At 35.7% G+C, this 24,750-nt stretch overlaps 1 long non-coding RNA gene across 1 annotated transcript; it reads right to left on the bottom strand.

Annotated features, from left to right (window-relative positions):
• Positions 1-24,231, bottom strand: LOC141377496 (uncharacterized). Its single transcript, XR_012389679.1, has 3 exons — positions 21,671-24,231; positions 21,205-21,406; positions 1-1,715 (listed from the first exon to the last, which is right to left on the bottom strand). It is a non-coding gene; the product is annotated as an uncharacterized lncRNA (long non-coding RNA).
• Positions 24,232-24,750: the final 519 nt, after the last annotated feature.

Raw genomic sequence — 24,750 nt, 5'->3', positions numbered from 1 at the left:
ACACTAAAGCATTTATCACTTTGTAATGTGGTAATTCTTTTTCACAACAATTTAAAAAGTCATTTAGGGACTGAAGACACCAAGTGGTTAAGTGTTTCAGGTGGAGTTTTGTCCCATTTTGTTTTTGTCCCATTCTTCCTGCAAACAAGTCTTAAGGTTGGCATCAGTACAGGCTCTTCATTGTTGCATTTTGTGCTTCATAATGTGCCACATATTCTTTATTGGAGATAGGTCAGGACTGCAGACAGGCCAGTCAAGTACATGTACCCTCTTCCTTCGCAGCCAGGATTTTGTAATGTGTGCAAAATGTGGTTTTACATTGTCTTGTTGAAATATGCATGGGTGTCCCTGGAAAATATGTTTTTGAAGGCAGCATACTGTGCTCCAAAATCTCTATGCACTGTTCTACATTATTGGTGCCATCACAGAAGTGCAACTTACCACTGACACAACCCCATACCATGACAAACCTTGGCTTTTAGACTTATTGCTGATAATAGTCTGGATGATCCTTTTCTTCTTTGGTCCAGAGCACATGGCGTATATTTCTCCTCCCTAAAATACTGATTGATCTGACCACAGTACACATTTTCACTATGTGGTGGTTCATCCCAGATGCCTCAGAGCCCAGAGAAGTTAACAACACTTCTGGATACTGTTAACATAAGGCTTCTTTTTGGCACATTATAGATTTAACTAGCATTTGTGGATGTAACTACATATTGTGTTAGTTAACAAAGGTTTGGCAAAGTAGTCCTGAGCCCGTGTGTTGATATTACTTATAGATAAATGACGATTCTTGATGGAGTGCCACCTGAGGGATTGGAGATCACGATTGTTCAGCTTAGGCTTGCGCCCCTGTCTTTAATGTCTCAACATGTTTCCAGATGCCTTGAATATTTTTAATCATGTTATGCACTGTTAAAGGTGAAATATCCAAATGTCTTCATATCTTTCTTTGAGGAACATTGTTTTAACCATTTCAATAATTTTCTCACGTATTTGTTGGTAAACTTGTGATCCTCTACCCATCTTTGCTCCTAAATGACTAAGCTTTTCTTGGATTCTGCTTTTATACCAAATCAACATTGCAATTGCATGTTGACATCACCTGTTTCATACCACATTATTATTTAATGCATTCACCTGATTACCTGATTACAAAATTGCTCCTGTCTCAACTTTTTGTGGAATGTGTTGGAGGTCACTTGTGGGGGAAATTGGAGCACCCGAAGGAAACCCATGCGATTACAAGGAGAACATGCAAACTCCACGCAGAAATGCCAACAAATACGCTGGCATCCAGCTCTCTGCAACTCTCTGATCTGGTCGCCCATTAAGCAGGGCTGCGCCCGGTCAGTACCTGGATGGGAGACCACATGGGAAAGCTAGGTTGCTGCCGGTGGTGTTAGTGAGGTCAGCAGGGGGCGCCCAACCTGTGGTCCTAATGCCCCAGTATAGTGACGGGGATTCTTTACTGCTCAGGGAGCGCCATCTTTCAGATGAGACATTAATCCGAGGTCCTGACTCTCTGTGGTCATTAAAAATCTCAGGATGTCCTTCAAAAAAAAAGAGTACCAGCCTCTGTTCATCATGGCCTCCTAACCCTCCCCATATCATAATAGGCTTCATCACCCTGTCTCCTCTCCACCAATCAGCTGGTGTGTGGTGTGGTCTGGCTCAAAATGGCTGCTGTCTCTTCATCCAGGTGGATGCTGCAAAATTGTGGTGGATGAGGAGATGAGGTGGTGGATGATGAAAAAAAATATATAAATGAAAAATTCAGGTAGTCCTCTTAATATTTAAGAATATATAGTTAAACACAACCTACTTTATCATTTTTTATAGCAGATGAAGAAAATATAGAACATATATTTTAAATTAAACAAAATATAAAAGCAACACTTTTGTTTATGCTCTCATCATGGCCATTTCATGAGCTGAACTCAAATATTTAAAACATTTTCTGCATACACAAAAGGCCTATTTCTTCTGAATGTTGTTACCACGTGTGTCTAATTTATGATTATTGCACAGGTACGCCTTAGGTTGTCCACAATAATTGACCACTCCAACTTGTGCAGTTGTATTGTATTGGTAGGGTCAGAAAATCAGTCTGTATCTGGTGTGATTTGCCTCAGGCAGTGCAACAAATCACCTCAACATAGGGCCTGTTTACACTTGGTCACTTTTTTTTCTGATTGGATAGCAATCTGATTTGTGAAAACAGTTCCACTAGCTGGTGTTTTAAAATAACCTTCATATAAAAAGAAGAAGAAAAATGTACCTCAGGCTTATAAAGGTGCCTGAAAATGAAACACCACCATATAAAAGGTACAAACCATTTTAAACCATTCTTGTAACCACTCACACTCTGGCATATCTAACAACATTAGGAACATATAAAAGATTGTTGGCCTTCACATTTATAAAATGCTGTTGTCTGCACTCAGATGACATGGATTTCTATGGTAACCCCATGTGACACTTTTGCAAAATCTTCAAGCACTAAAGACAACCCAAAAGGTTCACAGAAGTTATTTGTGATCACAGGAGACAACCATAACTTAAAAATAATAATAATAATAATAATAATAATAATAAAATAATACAACAAAGGGTGGAGTTATTTAAAGAATTAAACATGGTGAATAGCACATTCTGAATGCAGAGGTCCCTAACAGATATACTTTGCTGAAAACTGCACCCTTGACCTACCATCAATGAATCACCTCAAAGTGTGCCTGCCTTAGCTTCGAGTATGTGATGAATTGCATTGATAGCATTCATTTGCAGTTGGTTTATAAAATGAAGCCTTTCTGAAAGCAATACCTACATTCTGAGATTCCATGAAGCAGAACCTTTGTGTGTATAATTAATCATGGTGCAGATATACTGCAGACACCAAAAGAAGTAACCATGGAAACCTGGTGACAAAGCAGTGTGTGGATGGTATAGGTATAGACTGTGGTGATGTTTTTTTTTTATTTATTTTTTTTTTTATGTGCAACTTGGAAGACATGTCTGGGTCTAGATTTGAGTACCTGCTATACTATCCTTGCAATTTAAAGTGCATCCATTTTAGATCTGCTGTTGCTACTACACCTTTAAGTTGTTTGTCCCATGTTATGCCAGTAAATTAGTTGGCTCCGGAACCTTAAGCAGCTGACTTATTGCCTCAATATCCTAACAGACAGTTACTTTGTGCACAAAGGCACTTCACAAAACTGATTTCAGATAGAAGCAGCATAATGATAAGTCAAAACTTAAAGAAAAGACTATTTATATGGAATATTATATAGACTATTTATATGGAATATAACCCTCCAGTATTATTAAAAAAATGCTTTGTATTTGCCCTGGTGGTCCCCCATGCACAGTCAAAATCTCATCAACTCCCCAAGCCATGAACTCTACAGGACTCCTACACTTACCGGTTAATTTAATAGGTACACCTTACTAGTACTAGGTTGGACCACCCTTTGCCTTTAGAACTGCTTTAATCTTCGTGGCATAGATTCATCAAGGTACTGGAACTATTCCTCAGAGATTTTGAACCATATTGATATGATAGCATCACACAATTTCTGCAGATTTGTTGGCTGCACATCCATTATACACATCTCTCGTTCCCCCATGTCCCAAAGGTGACTGTGGATGCCATTTGAGTACAGTGAACTTATTGTCATGTTCAAGAAACCACCTTGAGATGACTTTATGACATGGTACATTATCTTGCTGGAAGTAGCCATCAGAAGATGGATACACTGTGGTAGTAAAGGTATGAAAATATCTCCCACATCATTACACCACCACCAGCCTGAACCATTGATACAAGCCAGGAGGGATCCATGCTTTCATGTCTGATGCCAAATCCTGACCCTACCATACGGTGCAACAGAAATCAAGACTCATAAGACCAGGCAACGTTTTTCCAACCTTTCATTGTAAAGTTTTGGTGAGTCTGTGTGAACTGTACCCTCCTGTTCTTAGCTGACAGGAGAGGCACCTGCTGTGGTCTTCTGCTGCTGAAGCCCATTCGCTTCAAGGTTTGATGTGTTATGTGTTTTGAGATGCTCTTCTGTATACCTCAGTTGTAACGAGTGGTTATTTGAGTTACTATTGCCCTTCTATCAGCTTAAACCAGTCTGGCAATTTTTCTCTGACCTCTGGCATCAACAAGGAATTTGCACTTACACAGGGCACTTAGTGTATTTGTGCCCTGTGGTATCTACTATCAATATATTCTTAGCAGACTGTCAAATTCTTTATATTATGAAGTACAGACAAATGCATTGAGGTCTGGGGAATTTTGAGGCAAAGACAACACACTGAACTTTTCCTTATGTCCTTCTAACCAACATTTATCAAAACCAAATTGTTTGCTCCACAGTTTACCCTGATGCTATTACTTCTCCCAAGTGAATGACACCTGTAAATATAGCTGTCCAATGTGACGTAACCTACACGTCTCAAATTGAAGATTTCACTTCAATTCTGCTTAAACACACACTTCTAATTTTCAAGTAACTCCTAACACATTGATTAACTGTTTTAGGTTTGTTTCGTTGTGCAGGAGCAGGGTTGGAAACCTCTGGCATAGACTAATTTGAGACTAAGATCATAGACTAAGATCTGAGAATCATAATTTTTACATTTTAGTTTTCCCTGCTCCATATTTTCATTGATATGCAGATGTCCCTATCTTGAGACTTGAAAAATGTACTGTACCAAACCCATTGATCAAAGGTGCGTCCAAAATATGTATTTTTAACATCGTTGTCTGTGCCAGAATCAAATTTAATTATGTATTTTTATGTTGTCCTAAACAAATTTTTATTCAAAATGTATTTAAAAAAATGTAATCTAAACGAAACATCTTGTATAATATATTTGTTAGAATTAGGGTTTCTATTTTACTCATTATATTAATTTGTATGTCAAATTCATGAACTTGTTTTGCGTGAACTATTCATGAACAGCAATAGTTATACCGATTTATAAATCTGGCGATAAGGATGTTGCTTGTAACTATAGGCCTATTGCCATTCTACCTGTAGTGTCAAAAGTGCTAGAGAAAATTGTTGCAGAACAATTAATGGAGCATTTACACTCTAAACAGTTGCTTTATCCACAGCAGTTTGGTTTTAGAGAGAATATTCCACAGAAACAGCAAATTGTTATCTGCTTGAAAAAATAAAAGGGTCTTTGGATAAAGGTGTGGTTGGGGCAGTTCCTGGACCTAAAGAAAGCCTTTGACACGGTTAATTACAGTATCTTGCTAAATAAATTAAGAGAGTTCAAAATGTCATCAGAAGCCTTACAGTGGTTTGGGTCTTATTTGGGTGGGAGACAGCAATGTGTGAGGGTCAATGGGGTAAAGTCATCTGTGCGTTCAAACAATATTGGAGTACCTCAAGGGTCTATCCTTGGCCCACTGTTGTTCACAATGTACAAAAACGATCTTCCAGAATGCTGCCCAGGGGTTAACTGCCAGTTATATGCAGATGACACGGTCATCTATGTGTCAGCTAAAACACCTTGCCGGGCAGGTGAGCAACTGACCCAGGCTTTACAACACATTTCAAGATGGCTTGAACTGTCTCATTTAACGTTAAATGTCAAGAAAACAGTTTCTATGTGTTTTTCTATACGAAATAGGCCTGAACGGGATACATTTGAGGTGCTGGTAAAAAATAAAGTAATTAAAGAGGTGAATGAGTTTAAGTATCTTGGCATAACTCTAGACATTATTTTAAAATTTGATAGTCATGTTAAAAATTTAAGTAAGAAAGTTAAGCCAAGTCTAAACTGTTTTCGTTTTATTAGAAGGTTTTTAACATATCACACTGCAAAATTATACATGCACACAATGGTATTCTCTCACTTGACGTATTGCATTACATCTTGGTCACAAGCCTCTTTAACTACATTGAAGCCTATTGACTCAATCTATAAACAAGCAGTTAAAATTATGGACTTAAAGCCTATGCGATGGCATCATTGTGATGTTTTATGTAAACATAACCTGTTTAATTTTGATAGTTTTATTCAATTTAGTTATCTTAAATTGGTTTTTAAATGTTTAAATAATCATGTTCCAATCCTGTTTTCTAAGCTAATCAATCGGCGTCAAACCTCCCACAGAGTTACACGGGCAACTGCTAACGGTGACTGTCTTGTGCCAAAGTGTAAGACCTCGTTTGGTCAATCTGTCTTCTCTGTAAAGGGAGCCAAACTGTGGAATGATTTGCCGGTTAGCTTAAAATCAGAAAGTAAATATTTTTAGTAGGGCTCTTAAAAAGTGGTTTAAAACAATACAGCAGTGTTTGCACAAATAGTCTACTGTTAGTTGGTTGGATCATGTCGCCTTTGCTTTTGCCTGCAGTAATTTTATGTAAAGAATTGTAATGTTGCGTATGTTTTATTATATTTCTATTTTGTCAATTTTAAGCCTCCTGTGGTCAGGTGTTGAAAATTAGCAAGTTTGCTAAAACACTTAAACAAATGCATTTGGTTGTCCAGTGTAATTGTGATGTCCATGTCAAATAAATAAACAAATAAATAAAATAAAGTTACTACAGACAATACAATAAGTTACTTCTAGCCAGTTTTCAAATATTCATATATATGTTGAAATATGTCATCCAGATTCTGAAGTTGATTTGCAGGTTGTATAGATGTTGTACAGATAATGGATGCAGCAATTAACCGATTTCATTATTAACTATCATTAATAAATCACAATTAAGAATACATATCCTGTTCTGAAGAGTTTTTTTTTTTTTTTTTCTTAAAGAGAGCTAGAACAAGGCTGAACTTAGACTGTCAATGAAAATGTAATTAAGTTTAAGAATTGCACAAAAATAAACTAGTACTCAAATACACAGATTGCAGACTACATGTGTATAGTCATTCATTACTGTTCAATTAAGAACCAGTCTAGTTTTTAGCTATTCTTAGACATCGATTATACTTCAAAAACAGCTCAAAATTAGTTTTGCTTTTGCCAAACCGTCTATGCTTAGATGTCTATTAGATGTCTACTAGACTTCTTTAAAACACAACAAATGCTTGCTGAGAAACGGGCTGAGTGTTGGTAATTGGGGAACCTGGATATTGTGCATTAGAAGCAGGGGTGGACTTAAGCAATAAGCAGTGTAAGCAGACCCGGAGAAATAAGGGGCCCCAACAAATGCCAAGAAGCCCATATTAATCATCCTATTGTCATGGTAACACAAGGAAGGTTATCTTTTCAGGGTATTTATTAAAGCAATGCAGAGAGATGAAGCAGGTACAGTAAGTGGTGTTGAAGCATGAGAGCGATCGCATAAACAGTTTACAAGGTAAACATCAAGGGCCCTATCATACACCCGGCGCAGTGTGGCGCAAGGCGCGGCGCAATAGACTTTTGGTAGCTTCAGCTTGGCGGAAGAGTCGTTTTGAGGCATTGCGCTACGCTGTTTAAATAGCAAATGCATTAGCACTCATTTGTGCGCCCATAGGCGTTCTGGTCTAAAAAGGAAGGCGTCCTGAGGCGGACCGCTGGCGCGTTGCTATTTTGAGAAACTATAATAGATTTTTCATTAGACAAAAACTCTAAACTCGGTCTAAACTCCGACGCAGAGTTGCGCCTCGCTTACGCATTGCTTAATACGCACAAGAGAGCAATAGGCAAATATCTTTACATATGAAAAAAACTAAATATTAAGGATATATATATATATATATATATATATATATATATATATATATATATATATATATATATAGGATATAATAAGAATAGATATAGGATATAAATATAAAGGATTAAAATATGACAAAACATATTATTTTCTAGCCTATATAAATATGAAAAATCACTGCTTTTATGTCTTCTTCATCTCGGGAGGCTTTTTCAGTTCATTCATAACAATTTGCTTTAGTATAATGTTATTATTTTTAGTAGTATTATTTATTATATCCATATTTATATTTGTTTTATTAAAAACAAGCTTAGATTTGCCCACCTGTCAGGTTTTAGACCATATGGGGCACAGCATGTGTTTTAGGATATAACTTAGGTTTTTGAGCACATTTTGTTATTATTATTCATTTATTCGTTTGCTGGAAATTAGAACTGAATTTAGAAATAGTTTTGAAACGAATATTTGCGCTTAACAAACAAAATTATTTATTTATAGACTAATTGATGTCTGTGCGTAAAGGTTTCCCTATCCAAGAGCGAATGTGAAAGTAGTTCCATTATCTCTCATTCTCACGCAGTAGGTGCTCTGTTTAACAGTTTTCTGTTAAAAAAACTGTTAACTGTTCACAGTTTGCTTGTGAAATGCAAATTTTTTCCACTTAGACTTACTTTGCGTCCTGTAAATAGCGAATGCGCTCTTAGCGCGACGCAGCTGACTCTTAAAGGGAATGGGAGATGAGACTCTAATTGGTTTATTCTCAAAACACACCTATAACTCATTAAGAAGATAAACTCAACCCTTTTAGACCATGCGCGTGGCGCAAGGCAGATTTCCCATCCTTAAATTGGCAAAAACGTGTCCTGACACGCCCTTAAAGCGTTTGCGTCCTGCATTTTGCGCTCTGCGCGTGGATCGTCAAAATAGAGCCCCAAGTCTTCAGTCAACCACTAGAATAGCTTAGTCACTTCCCTTATTTGTTTCACATGCATCAACTGGTCAAGAGAGACATCCACGGAAGAAGGCGAGTAGGAGAGGGAGAGAAGATAAGGTGAACCATCCGACAAGTGAATGTGGGAGGTAAGTTTATATAGTGCATTGGTGATTGCGGGTGCAGGTGATCAGTATTCTAGTGATTGCTCATGGGAGAGGTAAGAGGTGGATGGAGAGGGAGAATGGCGATTTGAGCAGCAGAAATGAACCGGGGTTGTGACACCTATAGCATTTTTTTATAATTGCTCCATATATGTTGTAAAATCTGTCTATAATCACTAAGATTTCAACGTTATAAATTGTTTTCTAAACTGGGGGGGCCCATGAATAGTGGAACATTCCTTCCCTTATTGCACATGCAGATATTAAAATCTAATCGCAAATCACAATTATGGCTAATTAACTGTACATGGTTTGTGAGCTTGTTTTTTTTTTTCTTTTTTTTCTGTATTTTATTTTTCATTAAGAAGGTTCCACTTAAAATATACTTTTAACATGCAGTTTATTTGTAAAATAAAACCCTGAAAAACAAATATAGAGAAAGAGAGTGTTTTGAGTTTTAATGCTAGGGCTCCATACCTGGAGTTGCTTAGGGCCCCTAAATCACTAAGCTCACCCCTGTTTACCAGAGTGTACAGTATCAGATATGGGCTGCATCTGACCAATAGTTGACCTGCAAAAATAAAATAAAAGTAATAATTAAAATAATTAAATGTTACTTTGTTTACCACAGGCTGATCAATATTTGAAAACAAGCTAATTCCTTCCCTGCAAGAAATAATGTACCAATACAAAATGAAAAAACATACGCTTCCCTTTGTCTGTTTTATCAAATTGAATAAATCAGTTGCTTTAAAAAAGTCTTCTGTTCAGTCTTCTATGATAAGAAACGGTATAGCATGTACTTTGAAACTTCTACCACAGTCTTAAGTACTGGCTCCCCTGCTGTTTTATCAAAGTCTGTGCTTATTGGAGGTTTTACATTTATATAATTGGCCTCTTAGGCTATGAAGTTCTAAAATATATGTTTGCAGTATTCATTAGAGATCCATATAATCTACAGACGGTTCTTTGCAGTGTAATCTAGTTTGGTTCTTGCTAAGGCTGAACACAAGGGTAAATCTAGCAGATACTACAAGCAACAGGCAATTATGGTTAGTGCTTTGAGAGAAAATAATTCACAAGTGAAATGACTGTTGAGAATAGTGGGACAGGGAGTTTTGTTTCAGATTCAAGGGGCTTAGTACAAATAATATGTCAATTAGGTTGTCTGACATAGTTTTATTGAACGGTGAGCTGAACTCGTTAAACAGTTTTCTGAGATATGACTCCTCGGTGCTACAGTGACAAAGCACCAGGTGAATGTCAAGAACAATTGAGTTATTTGTGGTGTGAATGTGCATGACATTGTATGTAATTGCATGTGCATTGCTTTGAACTTTGAAATGCACTTGTGTCATATTATTTGTGATGGTCTCCAGAGTTCAGATGATTGATTGATTGATTGATTGATTGATTGATTGATTGATTGATTGATTGATTGATTGATTGATTGATTGATTGATGGATGGATGGATGGATGGATGGATGGATGGATGGATGGATGGATGGATGGATGGATGGATGGATTCATTCATTCATTCATTCATTCATTCATTCATTCATTCATTCATTCATTCATTGTCTTGGTCTTATTTCATTTTCTACATAATTTGCCATCTTCTCTTAGTCTCCAACTAAAGGATATAAAAACGAATAATTTTATTTTTAAAATATTAAAGTGCGTTGTTACACAATTTTGAACAGACATTTTTTTTCCCATCTCAGTTATCAGTTATAATTGGTTAAGTAAATAATTCATGATTTTTTTCATTAGGTGATTTGCCACCTAGTGGCATTTTGTAATTTCTTATTTATATATCAGTGTATGATTAATGTTTCTGTTTAAATAAAAAGAGAATCAACAAGATGAACATAGAAGTGGTGTCAATCAGAGGTGGACAGAGTCAATTACAAGTAAAAGGTACTGTTGTTGCTTTTTTAAGTGTAGACTTTTTGCATGTTTATTATTATAATTATTATAATAATAATAATTATTATTATTATTATTATTATTATTACATTTATTTATAATGTTTTTTAATATATTTTTATAAAAGATTTTCAAATGGTACAAACAACAAAGACAATCAGACAAACAAACAAATCATCCACAAGCACTGCAAATTAAATAAACATTTACAAATGTAAGTTTAAAAATGAAACATAACAGTAATTAAACATTTAAATATAATCAAAACAAAACGGAAGAAGCCAGAATTATATATAAAAAAAAAAAAATCAAGGTTTATGTAGAAAGGTTCCCCAAAGTCTCCTGAAAATGTTCTGTTTGTGGTTGAGGTCATACATTAATTTTTCCAAAGGAAGAAAGACAACTGAGAAATGCACATGGAAATAGTTGGAATTTGAGAAGTAGACCATTTTAGTAATATACATTTCTTACCTAGAAATGTAAAAGAGTTGTAAACAGAGGTTTGAGCTCCGAGTCAGGTCTTCAGGAATGTCATTCAACAAAATAAAAGTGAGGGGGAGAAAACAAAACGTTTTCCAATTATTTTCTGGACTGCAAAATGAACACCTCTCCAAATTTAAAATTTTTTAAATTGTTTTTAAGGTTTGAACTGTTCAATTATTTTTTTCTAAATGCCGCTTGTTTTAGCCAACACAATTTATATATATTTAATTTAGGCATTATAAGGTTCTATCTGTGTTTTGAATGAATTTGAGATTTTGAGCTTCAACGTTTTTGCATTCCACACCAAACAATATGTATGTAAAATTTGTTGTTTTTTAAATAAAAAATTCTTAAAATGTAAAAAACTTATATGAAAAAAAAAAAATCCAATGAATTAACTAAGACGTCATTTAATAATAATATGTCAATAACTCAAATCAATCAGACTATCCAATTGTGAAACATGAAATTGTCTGGTAAACAAATTAAAATTCCATATGACAAAATAAGGTACATGCGATCTTCACTTAAATGTACAAAATATATAAAAAAAAAATTCTAAGCTGTCATTCATGTGTTTTCAAGAAATCAAATGGTAATTAAGTAAATAATATTAATAAAATTATATATATATATATATATATATATATATATATATATATATATATATATATATATATATATTTACATTTATATTTTTATTTATTTATTTAAGCCCAACAGCATTTTTCCCATATTGACATGCTATGATCTGCTAGTTGTATGTAGGAAAATGAGCTACAGTGGCCATTTCTTAGTTGAAACAAAATAATAATGTATGACATTTCCCAGGAAGTGTCTCTTTTGTTCTTTTCCTATTATGCAAGAATCGCTTTTATAAGGGGTTTAAACACAGCTGTGTTACTGTCTGTGAATATAACCAGCTTCTAATGGTAAAATTGCATTATTTTTTTATTTTTTATTTTTTTAATAATAATCACACTATAACACTTTACAAAAAAAAAAAAAAAAACTGATGCAGAAACAATTTGATTGACATTGTTCCTTTGTACATGTCATCAGAAGAGAAAAGTCTCACCCATTAGTGATGATCTCTCCCTCATTAACATGGCATCAGTCTTGTATTAGAATCTATCACTTTGCTGACACAGAAGCACTGGTATCTCCACCCTCTTTTGAAAAGAGGGCTGGGAGGGCAATCTCATTGGAATTTAAAGCGACAGTCCCCAAATAGCACAATTCTGATCAAAGCCAAAAAGAGCCAGACTTAAAGAGTTATAAAAATTATTTTTGTGGTATTTTGAGCTGAAATTTCATACAGACCCTCCAGGGACACCAGAGACTTAGGTTACATACTGTGAAAAGAGGCATAATAGATCCCCTTAAAGTTCTGTTCAAAGGTTTAGATGGAAACAATTAGTGTGATATTATGGAGCACATATCGATTCTAAGGTCACAACAAACTTAATAATTAAATTAAATACATTTCTGACCCTTTTCAATATTTTGAATGTCATTCAAGCAGGAATACACCAAACTTGAAGATCATATTCTGCTACTTTTGCACCCCACTGAATGCTTGAGAAGAGATTTACAGACTTCTTCTTTGAGCTCATGCCATCCAGATTGGCAGACTCTGGAATATTTCACCTTCAGAAAGGATTATGTTTTAGATATTTTTTTTCTTTCATGAAATAAATGTATTATTACTATATAATAATATATGGCATATTTCACATAATTCAGAGCTTATTATTAATAATAATAAAAATAATATTGTTAATAATAATAATAATAATAATAATGATGATAATATTACACAATAATTAAATTTTACCAAAAAATATATCTTGTTTTACAGCTGTCTGACATGTTTTTATTTTATTTTTTTTTTTCATTTTCAAGTGTATATATTATCAAACTATGAATAATAAAGAATGACTTACCCTAAAACTATCCCTAAACCCAACAACATACAGTCTTTCAAAGCAGCAAATGTAACTAAACCACCAGGCATTGCATGACCCCATGATATAGCCTACATGTTTTAGTAGTAAAATATGAAAATATATTCAGGATTTGGCAAGTCAACATGCGAATATTTAGACTGTCGGCTCCTGGTCGCCTGAAGGAGCAGCAGTATTCACAGCTGGCCTGGTTTTGAATGCTTCAAATGAATGCATAATGTTCATACCTCTAAGTGATAACCTGTTTTGGATGTTCTAAAATTATTTTTAGCAATGTTTGTATTGTTATTGAAGCAACATTTAAGTATGCACTTCAGCTATTGCACTATAATGAAATGATATCTGCTGTGTTGTCTTTTTGTAAAAAATTAGCATTTAAAGTCCTCAATTTTGTGTCTATTTTGATTTCTGTGTTAGCATACACATAAATCAAGAGGAGAATGACATGGTTTATCATTAATATATATATATATATATATATATATATATATATATATATATATATATATATATATATATATATAATAGGAAATTATGGTACAGTTTTGTTTGACTAATGTGTTAGGGTTGTATGCTTACTGTATTGTTTGATTGTACTGCATAGAGAGGTATAACATTTGAGTCTACAAGCCTTTCTGAATTGTTGAGTAGTTGTGGAGTAGTTTCTGTACTGTGGTGTTAGTAACTACTATGAAGCGTGTTTTTGGCAGTCACTGCGATCGGACCCTATACCAAAGTCAGCGACCCGGGGATTTCACAGACCGTACCAAAATTCTGAGGCTTACAGGGGGATGAGGGGGTTACTTTAGAGGTTAACTTTGATGGTTGAAATTATGGGAGTTTTCTGGGAGAATAACAAAATGGTAGGGAGGCGGGAATACTGAATCTCTAAAATACGGGAGACTCCCGGAAAAAGCTGAAGTGTTGGCAGATATGACATAGTTTGCAAGCTAGAGAAAACTAGGAGGCAACCAGTTTAATCACACCTACTTCCACTTGTGAAATGGAGGTAAAGAACTGATCCATGAACTGTGCACTGTAAACTTCCTGTCACTCTCTGACAAAGTCCCATATAGTCTTTTCTTATCCTACCTTTACCAAAAAAGCAGACAAATCCACCGTTGTAAGCGTGTAGATTGCTGAAGCACTCGTTAAAAAAATGACGGGAACACAACACAAGACTGGGGCTATAATATTGAGATTTTTTTTTTTGTAAAAATAAACTTCAACCACTGACTCTTCACAGCCTTATCTTTGGGTTGGAAAAAAGGGCCTACTCACACTATGCCATTCGTTCTGTGCTCAGGCCCGTTTCCCGGATCATTCGAGAAGTGTGAGTGCACTGAATCGGACTCAAGCATGGTTCACTTGGCCGGCCCTGGCCCGGTTGGAAGAGGTGGGCCTGAGTGCGGTTCACTTGGGCTTTACGCGCCAAAGCCCGAAACTGAAAGCGAGACGCGACTTTTAAGGGACTGTTTCATGTGGATTTATTAATCATTCTTACTGTTCAGTGAACGCAAACTGCCGTAGTGTATTAAAGACACAAACCCCTCACTGCACAACAGCTGCGCACCTTCAGCAGACCTCCTCATTCCTGCAGCACGAGAGCATTATGATTATGAGCGCCATTCTGTTCGGCGAAACATCTGACTGTGTGTCACCGCATCCCTAATGACTGTTTGGCGAAATATTTGACTGCATGTCACTGCATATCAAACGACTGACACGATATAACTAGAGAAATTTCCTCTGTGCTGAGCGAGAGCGCTTCTCACTGAACAGCACAGCAGCGATGACGTAAGCGTGCTGAGGTGCCCGATTGTGGTGTGAGTGCGGGCCATCGGGGGAGACGGGAGTGGGGACAAGCGTGCTTTGGCCCGGTTCGAGCCCTGCTGAAAAATCCAGCTTAAACCAGCCTAGGTTGGTTGGCTGGTTTTAGCTGGTTGACCAGCCTGGTTTTAGAGGGGTTTTGGCCATTTCCAGGCTGGTTTCCAGCCATTTCCAGCCTGGTTTTAGCTGGTCTGGCTGGAAAATGACCAGCTAAATCCAGCTAAAACCAGCTTGAGTAGCCTGGTTTAAGCTGGACATAGCTGGTTTTGGTGGGGCTCCCAGCCTGGCTAGGTGGGTCAAGCTGGTTTTATCTGGTCATCTCCCAGCCTGACCAGCTAAGACCAGGCTGGAAATGGCTGGAAACCAGCTTGGAAGTGGCCAAAACGCCTCTAAAACCAGCCTAGTCAACAAGCTAAAACCAGCCAACCAGCCTAGGCTGGTTTAAGCAGTTTTTTTTTTTTCAGTAGAGAGACAACTGTATCTAGTGTGACTACGGCCTTACTTTCCCTCACACTTCAGAGCACAGCATCTATGCGACATGATTCCACCCGGGATTTGTTAAAGTGTTTGTCTTCCTTTTTTTCTTTCTACAGTGTTTGTGGGCGGGGCCGGGGGTTTCAATTTTCTGGTAACAAACAAATGGGCAGGACTTGAGTTCCGTATTGATGTCATGCCGACACGGCTAAAGACTCATTACCACAGCGATTCATTCGAACCACTATCAGTCAACTCTTTTATAGACGAATCAAAAGTTTTAAACAGTGCACTTTCAATTTTAAGCCTTATATTTCACTTCACTTAGAGCTGTATGGAACGTAATAGGGGCTCTTTAAGTACATTATTTTTAGTTTCTATTTATTTCTAATTAAAAATGAATAGTTTCCTGAAAATTGGCCTAGCAATGCTAGTGCAGGACCATGTTTTTCTAAATGCTAAAGCTAACAGAATCGATTGAAAGAGGACACTTCCCTTTCCCTTTATCACCTACTCTCCTAAATTAACCACAGGGGTTTTCACTAAACATTCAATAAAAAGGAGGACCTAACACAAATTGCTATGTGTTTATCAGTCTTTCCCAGTGCTTCCACCCTGTGTGTTTCAAATCATTCATGTACTCATCTTTACAGCTTCCTTAATTTCCTAGCATGCAACATGTTTACACAACCACAGTTATTTAATGAAACAAAGTGCATAATGGTGGCATTTCAGCTACATCCAGAGGTTAATTTAATGTGGGTATAATGCTCATTGTTGAGTTGATTATTTTATCATAGCATTGCTACAGGCAATCATCTTCCAAACACGCTTCTCTTTCCCTCCAGTCACTTTCTCATTATTTGGATGCATTAGAATCAAACCCATTTAAGATCACTTTCTCGTTCTGGGGGCTTTTTTTCAGCCATTGTGAACTGAAGCACTATTAATTGGTATTTATATGGTACGGTAAATAATGTTTTGATAATGTAACAAAAAAAATGCATTTGCTTGTATGATCGGGTAATGTTGAGACGACATTATGGGCTATGTATAAATTAATCGCATAAGTTAAAGCTTTAATATTGGCAGCCCTAATATGATGTCAACGTTTTTGCACCCTTTATAATTTAAACACAGTGCTGTTTTAAAGGGTTTAAGTAGGGTGAAGGGTCAAGTAAACTGTGACCACACCCCCACCATAATGTTTACGGATGAATACATACAGTTACATGGTATACTGCGGTTTGGAAAATTCAAGATTTAAAACCGCCAACATTTTTTGCTATATTGCTCCTAAGGTATGTGCAAGATTTTTTTTATTTACATTTATTTATTTTTAATAGTTTTTAGGACAACAGTATCTGCAGCAGAAAACATATCTAAAGATTCTGTTTGAAATGTACAGAAATCTGTGTTTTTAAAACAAATAAAGACAGTTGCAAGATTTATTCAATTATTTATTTGAATTAATCAGGCTGACATCCCAGCAGACACAACATCTTAAAATGTTAATGATAGGTTAGATGTAGGTCATAATGTCAGGTGACTGAATTTCAACGCCTATCCAGCGTCTAAGGACAACGTTAAAGGGCACATAGGTTACCCCTTTTTTCATATTTATTATACGTCTTTTATGTCCCCAGAATGTGTCTGTAAAGTTTCAGCTCAAAACACCCATCAGAGTATTTATTATAGCTGTTTGAAATGTATGTATTATAGCTAGGAAAAGGTTGTTGCTGTTGTTTTTTTGCACTGGGCCTTTAAGGCAAGTCATCTCCGCCCACCGTTCCCACATGCCTGTCAACAACATGCCTCAATCGCCGCCCACGGCTGCCTCAGGAAGCACATCTCACGTAACGTTTGTGAGAAATACTACAGTAAGAACTTTACCAATCAGTATTTGATGCGTTTTTTGTGGAGTTGCAACATTAAAATCACGCACACACAGTACAGACACGCACACACACACACACACATTGCACAGACACATAGTGCAGACACACACGCAGATACATAGCTTAGACACGCAGACACACACACACACATAGCACAGACACGTAGCGCAGACACACACACACACACATAGTGTAGACAGTCAGACACACAGACACACACACACATAGCACAGACACGTAGCGCAGACAAACACACACACATACATAGTGTAGACAGTCAGACACACAGACACACACATACATAGCGCAGATACACACACACAGAGAGACAGTGAGAGAGACACGCGGCTGTGCTGATGAAGTGAATCAGAAGTGAATCGCTGTACTTCATTAAACACGTGCACACGTTTTAAAACATGTTAAACTTGTAAAACTCACTCTTGATCATGTTTGATGATGATTAATGATCCTAGCAAACTGAACAGACCTTTTATTCCCGGTTGCTTTGCGCTTGTCCTGTCTTGTCGATATGAGTATATGCATTACTACGGAGACATGTTAATGCACGTAGCTGTCAATCAATATTGGTGGGCAGGGGGACCGCACTCCTACGTAAAGTTGCGGTCGATCTGAAAACCGGTCCAATTGGTCCACCGTTTTTATGTTGTTAAATTTGATGAAAAAAGGACTGGCTGTGTTTATTTCACCACAACATCACAGTATATACACTATACCTACACACATGTATGACCAAACTTGAAAAGTAGATTTTTCACCATAGGTGCCCTTTAATTTGACGTCCATTAATGACATCAAATAATGTTGATATTTGATTGATTTTAGGTTGTGTTTGAAAGTAACCAAAATCCTACTTTGAGCCAACATCTTAGGCCAATGTCATATTGAGGTCAAATACTGACATTTATTTATCAGGTATGGCAACCAAAATCCAACGTCTGATAGATAGTCAAGCTGTAAGTTGAATCTAGGTTGAATATTGGACACTGACATTAGCCTGACGTTGGGTTCTGATTTCAACTTGATGTCAACGTTAAAGTACAACATAAATCTGACCTCAGTTGACATCCAGTGCTTGCTGGAATGTTTACTGTTTTAAAATATTTTAAATGTTTCTCAAAATAAAATATATTATGTTTAAATGGAAAGAAAAAAAAAAGGTTAAAATAATATAGTGTAGAGTTGTAATCAATATCGTGAAATTGTGATATTTTTATCCAAAGTTATCATACCATCAGAATCTTGTACTGGCCTATGCCTAAGCCCTAATATAGCACCACAATCAGAGCAATCAATGAATGCAAACTGTCTATAATTTAAGGTAAACTTAAATTACTTTAAACCCTAAAAGCAAAATACAATTAATTTAATGTTTCATTTGGTAGAATAATAGGTATTGAAACTAAATTTAACAAATGGAAAAAAAAAAAATAATAATAAAAAATACTTTGCTGCTAGTGTAAATATGGGTATACGAAGGCATAGTAGAATAATAAAAAAAATCATTATATGGAAATGGACATAATGTGAGCCTCGGACACCACTGTTTCCTCGTTCTTATGTAAATTTCATGTGTGTAAAACCCAGATGGCCAATTAGAAGAAAAAAACAAACTATGACAAGACTCATGGCCATGCCCTCTTCATTTGCATGTATGCCTTCTTTAGGTCATTAATCCGGACCTGACGAACAGCCGCATTATCAAGAGCACAGCAACTCATATGCAGCTCTGAGATCATGAAAAATGCTCTGAAATCATTAATATGCACACCTCAGACTACATTTGATAAGCCAAACGTTTTCTAGTGATACAACGTTGAAAATTTCCTCCTTTACCTATTTTAAGTGTTTTTTTTTTCACTTGCTATGTATGTGGGACTTTTAGTTTTACATATTACAAATTTATTCATCTCCACTCCGAAGATGCATAAGGTATGATTAGTTACATATTTTGTTAATTTGTTGTTTTTATTGTAAAATACGATGCAGACCACTCAGCTCAACTGTCGTCTGTTCATGCAGAGGTTGATGCTAAGTCCTGGCTTATTTCTTCGACAATATAGCTTCAAAATATAACACAATACATCTCTATCTCTGTTGTCAAGTTATGATCTGGTGATCAAAGTAAGTTAACATTACTCTGATTGGGTTTATAATTGTCACAACACAAACCAAATATGGTCAATCATGGACCTTCTGATTCTAAGAGTATTTTATGGAGTAATACATGATCTTATTAAACTATTTCTGGAGATTTTTTTTTTACTTACCAAAGCCGCAAACCTACTGTGTAGACGTCAGAGTACAATGTACCTTTTTAAGTAAATGCAGTAAATGTTACCTTTAATATGCAATATTTTACTGTGTGCTGGGAGGGCTGTAACAGTATTCATCATGAACCATCTACCGTGGTCCCAGTTTGGTTCAAAAACTCCAATCACAAATACAGTCAGTCCAGATGTGTGTCACTGGAATTAGGCAGAAATAACCACAGCAGTGCAAAAACTAAGAAGCCATTCACAAATAATGTGTCATTGCCTCTGAAAACACTCAGCAGCGCTCAGAAATAGTTCTGCCATGTTGCTGTTGTCATGTCAACATACAATAAAGCTTGCAACACTTGCACTGCCTTCGAGTTCTTTTGATTGACTCACATCAATAAGCACGTCTGAGAAAAAGTTTAAACTGTTTTAGCTATATATGTCAACAAAAAATGCAGCATTCATGTGAGAGGTGCTGCAGAGGACATGAGTGGTCACAAGAGTCCGTCAACTATGTTAAAAAAAAAAAAAAAAAAACACACACACTAAAAAAAAATCTGTCTCATGTCAGGCAAATCCTGACAGAGTCCTTTCTCTACACAAACACACACACTAGCGATGGAAAGTTCGGATCATTTTACTAACTCAGATCTCTACTGGATCTTTGAGTCTCGTTCATCAAGATGAACGAATCTTTTTTCGAGTCATTTCGTTCATTTGGTTCAGTTTGCCAAAATATTATTAAAATGTTACGAATTGCTTCCAAACACATCTACAACTACCCCAAAAGGTTGACAAGACGACAAATAAGTCATAAATAGAATATAAGAAGGAGAAAATAATAATTCAATGGTTAACCTGCTATTTTGTCTATGAAGGCATTTCTTGTCTCTTTGCTCAGCTCACCTCTTCATGTCTTTAGTTTTCGGCAATTTTTCCGGCTCTAAACGCGTATGATTGGCCCGTGATGAATGAGTGACTCAGACCCGATAGAGGACTCCAGAGATGAACGGATCAAATCTTTTTTCTGGCTCTAAACGCGCATGATTGGCTTCTGCTTATGTGATGAAGACTTGAAATTAACGATACCACCTGCATAAATGTGCGCACACGCGGATGAGCGAATCACTCCCTGAGAGGACTCGTAGTTCCCGAATCATATTGAAGATCGACCCATCACTAACACACACTCAAGATTGTACAGTTTTTTTGTGCTGGACTCAAAACAACTGGAATATTATGAATGGACCTCCAATCACTGCTAGCTTTTCCATTAAAGAGATTTCCGTTTTGAAGCTTACTGAACCTATGCACAATTATAGTATTTTTTTGTTTGTTAAGAGAAGGTTGGGCACTATCACAGTCAGACCAGGTTCTCCTCTCTCACAGTCACCCTCACCTGTATTCTATCAGTCCTGCACTTGCACGTCATCACCACTCATCACCCCTACACCATAAAATCCACAGTCACCCTGCACTCAGATTCCATCCTTGGTTTCCCAGTGAAGGACTTCACTCTCCATAGGGCAATGTTTAAAACATATATTTAAAGTTACTCACCTCACCTGTTCTTTGTGATGTCCAAGTGTCTGCATCTCTATCCTAGTGTAGATTCCCTCCTGGTCCCCTGTTTGGTCTCTGTCTAGTCCCCGTTTTTGATCCTGCTTGTTCCTGGTTCCCAGTCTATTTGTTGAATCCATGAGGTTGGTTATCTGTGTTCTTGGTTCCCCGTTTTCATCCATCTGGTCATGCTATCTCAATCCTGCAATGATTTCACGTTTCTCTATTTAAACTGCTATCTACAATATAATAAACTTTATATATATATATATATATATATATATATATATATATATATATATATATATATATACACACACACACACACACACACACACACACACACACACACACACAYATATATATATATATATATATATATATATATATATATATATATATATATATATATATATATATATATATATATATATACTCACCAGCCTTGTTCCTATCATAAACTCACCAGCCACTGTCTCCAGTGTTCCCCAAACGGTCCGAGCCATCTCCAGAAATCCCCAAATGGTCAAATCCATCTCCAGAGTTCCCTAAATGGCCTGAGCCATCTCCAGAGTACCTCAAACAATCTGAGCAGTCTCCAGAGTTTCTGAACAGCCAGAGTCATCTTTAAAATGTCCACAATAACCAAAGCTGTCCCCTGAGTTTCTCGAACAGTCAGAGCCTTCTTCTGAGCAACTGGTCAGAACTGTTTCCTGAGTTCACCAAATGGCAAGAGCCATCTCCAAATTTACTTTAATAGACAGAGCTCTTTCCTTGAGTCCTCAAATAGCCAGTGACATCTCCTGAATTTCCCTATTGGAAAAGTTTGCTATCTGAACTCCATGAAAGGTCAGTGCTGCCTCTCAAGCTCCCTGACTGTGCATAGCCATCTTCAGTGTACCCCAAATGAACAAAATAAAGCAAACACTTGGAATTTGTTATTATTCTGTTGTTTCGTACTCATATCACCCTGTGACCTCAAAACCAAGACACGTACCTGTATAGATGTGTCATCATGTCTCACTTTATTTTAAATATCAAACTGTGAACTTACTAAAATTACAAAATTTTAAAAACTACATTCTGTGACAACAACAGCAGTGTAAAAATGTGTTTTTACTCTTTTATTGTAAAACTTGTTGTAAGAAATATGGCAAGATAGGTGATGGAATTATAGTAATATTGGTAAAACATTGCATGACTGAAAAAAAAAAAACTCTTAGTTTAAGGACCACTGGTAAGTGTTTTACAAATATTGGTTTAGAATGGCCTCATGGCAATCATGTTTATGACAGATCTATGACAAACTATGTTGTCTTGGTAATGTCAAGTTGTCTTAACAAAGACATTTCAAGCAATTCAATTTGCATTTAAAATGGCATAACTGAGATAATCACACTTAATGACATTTGTCATAAGCATGCATAAAATATTATTCATATTCATAAAGTTTCATTTCATGATTATAAATATTTCATGACAGACTTATAAGCTTCCCCTTTAAATAAAGTGGTACCCATACAATTAGTAAATTGCCTTTATCTATTAATAATCCATTTTCATGAAAAGGATTATAACTTGCTGGTGTTTTGAATTGATTGTCTTCATTTAATCTTTTAATCTAGAATATGTATGTTTTTTTTTTTCTGTCTTTGAACTTTAGTGTTAAATGTGGTTGCAAATTGTTTTAAAATATAATTTATAGATTTATTCCATATTCATTCAAATAAATTGCAAGATTAGCTGCTGCACCAACATGAAACAGTACAATAAAAATGTGAAATAAAACGTAATCAATCTCTTGGACTTTCACCATTTGCAAAACCTGAATCCAACAGGGATTGCTGCAGAGAAAACAACCAATTCTAAATCATTCAAAGCTCAGAGAACATTGCACAGGAATTCCACTGGGGCTTGAAATGGACCTTCATGTCCTTTTGGATCATTTCAGAGACCACTGAGCAAGTAAGCTCAAATAAGCCAGAATTCAGTGCATGCGTACATGCATATGTTTGAGACCCAATGGTGGGCTACAAACAAACAAACAAACAAACAAACAAACAAACAAACAAACAATTTAACTAACTAACAGATAAATATGCAATCTACAGACACTTTAAATCATGTCATAATACTCACTCTAAATGTTGTTGGTTACATTTTAGGATAATTTTAGAAAAAAAAAACTAAACCCAGATGCACATGGATTTTTAATATTGTTAAGAAATATGCAAAATGTTTATTTATGTGGAAAGTATAGTTTTTATACACAAAGCAGTGTCTGTTTTAGGAGAGTAAATGTAGAGTGTACATGATTTTAAGAAAGAAAATACTTTTTTTCATTTGTTGTAATTCATAACAGCTCAAATCACCTCAGCTGCAATTTCAGTGTAGAACTTATATACCAGTATCCTATCACAAATGTGTTTGTGTGTATATGTGTGTGTGAACATTAAACATTTTAATGGGATTTATGTGAGGCTTATTCATTTTTGCAGAAAGTACGATGGCTGAGAGTGCTTATTGCTTTTCAACTAAAAACATTAAAATACATAAGGAAAAAAACACCAGGAAACTAAAACATTTTCATCAGTAAAAATCTGCAAATCCTCACAACACAAACACAAATTTAAAGCACACTGCAACTCCTGCAAACACAAATAGAAAAATGCACAGCAAATCCTCAAAATGCAAACACAAATGAACAATAAAAAAAATAACAAAAAATGTTTTTATTTTATTTTCTGGTGTTATAATTATTATTTTTTTTATTTGCATGTGTTTTCTTAAGAAGTGTGTCAAGTTCTCTTGGTCAGGGGTGCATTTCCCAAAACAATTGTTAGCCAACTAAGGTCGCAGGTTCCGTCGTTACAAACACAGTTTGTTGACTTGTTGTTTCACAAATCCATTGCTCCAACGAACATTAGCATACTCTGTCGCACTTGATACTAAACCTCTGGAGCTGTAGCTAATAACATAGTTCCTGGCTGTGTTCTATTCCCACTTACACCCCCCCCCCCCCCCCCCMCACACACACACACACTTTTTTTTATTTTTTATTTTTTCATTTAAAACATTCTAACATTCAAGGTTGGAATTATTAAAAAAAAAAAAAAAAACAATAAAGTCATCTCTCTTTGGTGTAATTTGCTTTCAAACTATTTTTAGCGTTCAGTTTTAGCGATCTTCATATTTACAACCGTGGTCGCTTGAAAAGAGCATACATTATTATTTTAACTTATACAGTACAGAAACTTCTTAAATAATCGACTATATGACATGGGTCTGTTGGTTAGAACTGTTTGCTGTGCTTTGCATGTGTCAAATTGTAAAGGTAGACTTTTAAAAAAAAAATTAAAATAAATAAATAAATAATACCCTATTTAATAATAATAATAATAATAATAATAATAATAATAATAATAATAATAATAATAATAATAATAATAATAATCCTCATCATCATCATCATCATCAATATTATTAATATTAAGAATTAAAGTAGGATTTTTAAAATTTTCTAATAAATAATAAATATTACATTTC

Source organism: Danio rerio, chromosome 14 (assembly GCF_049306965.1).
Source record: "Danio rerio strain Tuebingen ecotype United States chromosome 14, GRCz12tu, whole genome shotgun sequence".
In the NCBI taxonomy this organism is placed as follows: Eukaryota; Metazoa; Chordata; class Actinopteri; order Cypriniformes; family Danionidae; genus Danio; species Danio rerio.
This window is presented reverse-complemented; position numbering and strand designations above follow the sequence as displayed.